The sequence below is a fragment of the Papio anubis genome, unplaced genomic scaffold, assembly GCF_008728515.1.
Source record: "Papio anubis isolate 15944 unplaced genomic scaffold, Panubis1.0 scaffold122, whole genome shotgun sequence".
NCBI classification, from domain to species: Eukaryota; Metazoa; Chordata; class Mammalia; order Primates; family Cercopithecidae; genus Papio; species Papio anubis.
Window position 1 is genome coordinate 182,050 of NW_022161159.1, and position 6,500 is coordinate 188,549.

A 6,500-nucleotide genomic window follows, 5' to 3' on the forward strand; every position below is an offset into this window, starting at 1 on the left:
ACTTCCTGGGTTCACGCCATTCTCCTGCCTCAGCCTCTCAAATAGCGGGGACTACGGTCACCCGCCACCACGCCCGGCTAATTTTTGTATTTTTAGTAGAGACGGGGTTTCATCACATTAGCCAGGATGATCTCCATCTCCTGACCTCATGATCCGCCTGTCTAGGCCTCCCAAAGTGCTGGGATTACAGGCATGAGTCATCGCGCCTGGCCCAGGAATGTTGTTCAAAAGACTGACAGTATATATACAATGTACTGGTACTATGTACCCACAAAAATTAAAATTTTTAATTAAGAAAAAAGGCTGGGCTGGGCGTGGTGACTCACGCCTGTAATCCCAGCACTTTGGGAGGCCGAGGCGGGTAGATCACGAGGTCAGGAGATCGAGACCATCCTGGCTAACACGGTGAAACCCCATCTCTACTAAAAAATACAAAAAATTAGCCGGGTGTGGAGGAGGGCACCTGTAGTCCCAGCTGCTGGGGAGGCTGAGGCAGGAGAATGGCGTGAACCTGGGAGGCAGAGCTTGCAGTAAGCCGAGATCTGGCCACTGCACTCCAGCCTGGGCAACAGAGCAAGACTCCATCTCAAAAACAAAAAAAGAGAGAAAGAAAAAAGGCTGGCATTGACAAAAATCATTGAGAAATAGGGACAATGAAGTGGGAGAAAGCAGACAACTCAACAGTGGGGACAGTGGGAGTGATGGTCTGTTAGGACATTCAGACCTTATAGAGTCTAAGCAGGAGAGAGGGAGAAGGGTCTCACAGCAATGACAAAACACTGAGGAGGATGCATATCCCACCTCCATGGCTCCTGATATAAGAGGTGTAGGACATTAAAACGGTCCTCCCCACAGCCCCAGAGTCAAAGCCGGTTCCCAGCCCAGTCCCGTCCCGCAGCAGCCTGCCTCGTCTTTCCTTTCAACATGACAGATGCCGCTGTGTCCTTTGCCAAGGACTTCCTGGCAGGTGGAGTGGCCGCAGCCATGTCCAAGATGGCGGTAGTGCCCATTGAGCAGGTCAAGCTGCTGCTGCAGGTGCAGCATGCCAGCAAACAGATCACTGCAGATAAGCAATACAAGGGCATCACAGAATGTGTGGTCCACATATCCAAGGAGCAGGGAGTCCTGTCCTTCTGGCACAGTAACCTGGCCAATGTCATCAGACACTTCCCCACCCAGGCTTTCAACTGTACCTTCAAAGATAAATACAAGCAGATCTTCCTGGGTGATGTGGACAAGAGGACCCAGTTTTGGCACTACTTTGCAGGGAATCTGGCATCAGGTGGTGCCGCTGGGGCCACATCCTTGTGTTTTGTGTACCCTCTTGATTTTGCCCTTACTCGTCTAGCAGCCGATGTGGGTAAAGCTGGAGATGAAAGGGAATTCCGAGGCCTCGGTGACTGCCTGGTTAAGATCTACAAATCTAATGGGATTAAGCGCCTGTACCAAGGCTTTAACGTGTCTGTGCAGGGTATTATCATCTACCTAGCTGCCTACTTCTGTATCTATGACACTGCAAAGGGAATGCTTCCGGATCCCAAGAACATGCCCATCGTCATCAGCTGGATGATCACAGAGACTGTCACTGCTGTTGCTGGGTTGCCTTCCTATCCATTGGACACCATTCGCCACCACATGATGATGCAGTCAGGGCGCAAAGGAACTGATATCATGCACACAGACATGCTTGACTGCTGGAGGAAGAGTGCTCGTGATGTAGGAGGCAAAGCTTTCTTCAAGGGAGTATGATCCAATATTCTCAGAGGCACAGATGGTGCTTTTGTGCTTGTCTTGTATAATGAAATCAAGAAGTACACAAAAGCTGTTTTCTAAGATTTTTCTCCCCGTGAACAGGCATGTTGTATTATATAACATGTCTTGAGCATTCTTGACTGACTCCTGGCTGTCAATTTATCAATGGAAACTATTTGCTGGTTGAAAATGAGAAGCAATAATGTTCATCTGACCAATTTTCTCTTAAAGCCATTTCCATGATGATGAGGATGGGACTCATTTTTTTTTTTTTATTTCAGTTACTCTTGACAAACAACAAATTTGGAGAAATAAAAATATCTAAAATAAAAGAAGGCCCTTACTTGAGCAGGAACAAAGCTGTGTGCACAAAGTAATTTTAAAAGAACATGAACTGGGGTTGGGCGTGGTGTTTCAAGCCTGTAATCCCAGCATTTTGGCAGGCCGAGGCAGGAGGATCACTTGAGCCCAGGAGTTTGAGAACAGCCTGGGCAACAAAGTGAGACTCCCGCCTCTACAAAAATTTAATTTTTTTTAATTCAAAAGAACATGGACTGCAGAATTATATACAAAAATAAATTTTAAAAGAAAACAAAAAACAAGTTAATTTTTTAACAATGGGAGAGAATGAATAAGTATATGGATTGGTCTTATAATGGAATACTACACAACACCAAAAATAAGCTGAGCTATGATGATCTAACATGATTATGTAAATGAGCTATTATCATGTAACATGGACAAATTCTGCAAAAATAATTTGAGTGAAAAAGGTAGGTGGCATAAGAATGCCCCAGCATGATACAATTTATATTATACTGTGTGTACAAGGGTTGCTTATGAATTGCATAGAGAAATATATATCTGTTGCAAAATTATTTCTAATTATTTACTAATTGTTTACCTTTGGGAATGCTAAATAAATTCAAGATCATTAATTACAGAAATAAAAGGTGAGTGATTGGATCAGGGAAATATATAACCAGGGTGAGATGAGAGGGACCTGAAATGAGCAATCTGTTATTTATTTTTTTGTTTTGTCGTTTGTTTTGAGACACAGTCTCAATCTGTTGCCCAGGCTGGAGAGCAATGGTGCGATCTCGGCTCACTGAAACCTCCACCTCCTGGGTTCAAGCAATTCTCCTGCCTCAACCTCCCAAGTAGCTGGGACTACAGGCGCATACTACCACATCTGGGTAATTTTTTGTATTTTAGTAGAGATGGGGTTTCACTGTGTTGCCCAGGCTGGTTGCGAACTCCTAAGCTCAGGCAATCCTCCTGCCTCAGCCTCCCAAAGTGCTGGGATTACAGGCGTAAGCCACCGTGCCCAGCCCAGCAATCCATTATTTCTTAGGCTGTGTGGTAGATACAGGGGTATTCATTTTATAATTCACTATAGTTTTTGAATTACTGAAGTAAGTGCTAATTATAAAAGATAAAGACTGTGTAATACTTTTAGTGTCTATGGTGTTTTCAAATAAATTATCTCAGTTGATTTGCAAGGTAAACTTGTGAGATAGTGAAGGTAGTTGTTATTAACATTTTCATTTCATAAAGGAGGAAACACCCAAGGCTAAAAAAAATTCTACAAGTAATAAACAAATGAGAAGCAGGGTTAGAACGAAGCTGTTTGGGGTCCGAATCATCATGCCTCCTTAGATATGCTAATATTTGGTCAGTGAGACTGTAGTCATATCAGAATCAGGGGTACAACCATCCTAGTTTATCCTTTTTTCGCCCTTGAGTTAAATCATATTGTGTTAAATCAAATTGAGATAAATATATTTATGGCGGCGCTGCTGCTGTGTCCAAGGTTATGAAATGCCTTTCTTCTTCATAGTTTTCTGAAATTTTATATATTGTCAATTCCTCTCCAGTATCATAAAACAATGTAGAAGGTATCAGTTATTATTCAGAACCATGGAGTCAATTTTTTTTCTATAGAAATAGAAACTCTCTGTAGCTACTCAAGTGAAAAGAGGTAGGGGCATCAGAAAATCTGGGCAATCAGAAACCTGAATTGTATTTTCACTTGTCTTCTTCACTTTGGCTTTGGATTTACACTGGACTTTCTATAAGTCATTTTGTATATCTCTGTCTCACTCTATACAACTGGGACAGAAATACAGACAGTTGACAACTTTAAGCACTCAAATAAAAAACTATGCATGATCACAAAGCATATCAACATACCTCACATAGCCCTTTGCATGTAGCAGCCATTTGCTTTGCTGATAATAAAAGAGTATTAGAAAGAGTTAATTTACACTAGCATGTAATAAATCTCCTCAATCACCTCACCTCACGCTATCTTTTTTTTCTTTTTTTTTTTTTTTTGAGATGGAGTCTCATGCTTTAGCTCAGGCTGGAGTGTAGTGGCGTGATCTCGGCTCAGTGCAACCTCCGCCTCCTGGGTTCAAGCAATTCTCCTGCCTCAGCCTCCTGAGTAGCTGGGATTACAGGTGCCCACCACCATGCCCAGCAAATATTTGTATTTTTAGTACAGACAGGGTTTCACCAAGTTTCCCAGGCTGGTCTTGAACTCCTGAGCTCAGGCCTCTGAGCCGACCTCTGATCCAACCACCTCGGTCTCCCAAAGTGCTGGGATTAAGAGCGTGAGCCACTGCGCCCAGTTTCGTGTTATACTTCTATAAAGATAAGCCAGTCATTATGTAAGGTAGTATGTATAGTAATTAACTGTACAGGGTATACTGAGCTTGGTTTCTGACTTATAAAATAAGAATACTACTACTTACTTCTTAAGAGTTGTGATGATTAAAGGAGATAATGTATATAAAACACTTGGCACAGTACTGGTTGGGCTCAGTAAAAGTTGGCTGTTTTCATTATTGCACATAATCACCATATTGATTAATACTCTTACTGGACCTTTGGCCTGGTCCTATCGGATTCCGGATTTTGAGAGTATTTGCTGTAGAACTGTCTTCCCTGCACCACTTTCCTAGAAATTGCCACTCCTCACCCCATCTACATGATGACAGCAAAACCTGTCATGTTTCTAACACATGTCACTGTCCGTGCCACAGTTGGTCCAGGGGTTAACACCTTACCCATGCCGCTTTGATCATTTATTCCTGGAAGCTGTGGGACTTGAGAGGAGAGCAGGGAGCAAAAAGAAGAAAACAAGAGAAAGAAAGAAAATGCAAGAGTGAAAACCCGAAGACTAGTCTCTGTCTTAGTTACTGTACCTCCTACATATAAGACTAAGACCATCTTAGTGACCATGCTTCCTGCCCTGTGGACCACCAGGTGGAGGGAAGGAAAATAAGGCAGAAAGAAAGAAGCACAGAAGAAAGATGTGGAGAATGGCAGTCTTATTCAGATCCCTAGCTGCAGGTTATTACCAAAAGGCAGCCGCACTCCTGCCTTTGAATACTGTGAGAAGACACCCAAGCATTGTCCTCCTTTACTTAGCTTAGCCAAGTTTAATTATGGAACTTGCAACAACAACTAAAGTCTTAACTAATACCCATTTTTTAATCCCGTCTTCACCATGTAATGGAAATATAGTCTGTCCCCAAAGTCAATCCCCACATATCCTCCTAAAGTCTTCTGTCATCACATCAGATCAATTCCTGGCCTCTCAACCCTTAAGGATAGATCCCTGCCCTCTTTCCCCACTCCTGTTATTCTGAGCATCAATCCTTCCTTCTAATTGCCCTGACAGCTGGTCAGGAAGAACTGCTGAGCAGAACAAATCAGAAATGGCTGAAACCACAAATCCAACAAGTTAGATAACAATCATCTCTCAGAATATATGTCAGTTTGCAAAGCAGGTCAGGGCATGTGGGTACATTCAACCCAGCTAGAGAAGCTAAGTTCATAATCTGAGCCACCATGGCCAGACAAAGGGAAGAGAAAAGGAGGACAGAGCGAGGTATTTAACCCCTATGAGTTTTCATGTTCTCTTCTGTAAGATGAAGATAACACTCTTGATTTTCAGGGTTATTATAAGGATTGGAAAAATGTACATAAAATGTCTGGAATGTGGCTGATGCACAATTAATGGTACTTTTTATTAGCAGGTCTATTGTTAAGCCTATAAATGCTCTGAAGCAACAATATCAACTGAAAACATACAGGATGTATTTAGCAACATCCTCTCAGTCCACTTGAAAGGTACAAGAAAGGTACTTAATGCATTTTTAGGAACAAATGCTTCTTTACTTTAGCCTGTTAGCATTGCAGCCTAGCTCTTCCTACAGTAATCAGTATTCAGAGGTCATAATGCTAGAAACTATCTACAGATGTTCCTTGATTTCATCAGTGCAAGGTGCCTGAAATTTGAGTTTTAATGCCTAATAGAATTTAGCCTTACGGAATCAGAAATTGGCTGGACCTGATTCCCTTAAAAGTGCCATTGCATTCAAATAGGCTCACTGCTCGGCATTGCCTCCACTTTCAATAAAATGAATCTTTTAAAAAACTCATTGTACACAGGAGATTAACCGCACTCTGAAGTCACCTTCGAGTTACGTACATACCTTAACTTTCTGATATCAGTTCATCGTAAAGACCCCAGAAAATGCAGGACAATCATGGAAACTACAGCAATCAGATACCAAGCTCTGGAATATGCTCCACACCATTATTTTCTGGCTGAAAGTTTATTTGAAGTTGTTTCTGTAGTAGGGCAGAGAAAGAACTTAGCGTTTGGAATAAGACAAAGGATTTGGTCCCAGCTGAGCTATTAACTCATTGTGTGTCAGCAGACATGTTTTTTTATG

At 42.2% G+C, this 6,500-nt stretch overlaps 1 pseudogene; it reads left to right on the top strand.

The window, feature by feature from the left end:
• Nucleotides 1–924: 924 nt before the first annotated feature.
• Nucleotides 925–2,208, top strand: LOC101003444 (annotated as a pseudogene).
• Nucleotides 2,209–6,500: the final 4,292 nt, after the last annotated feature.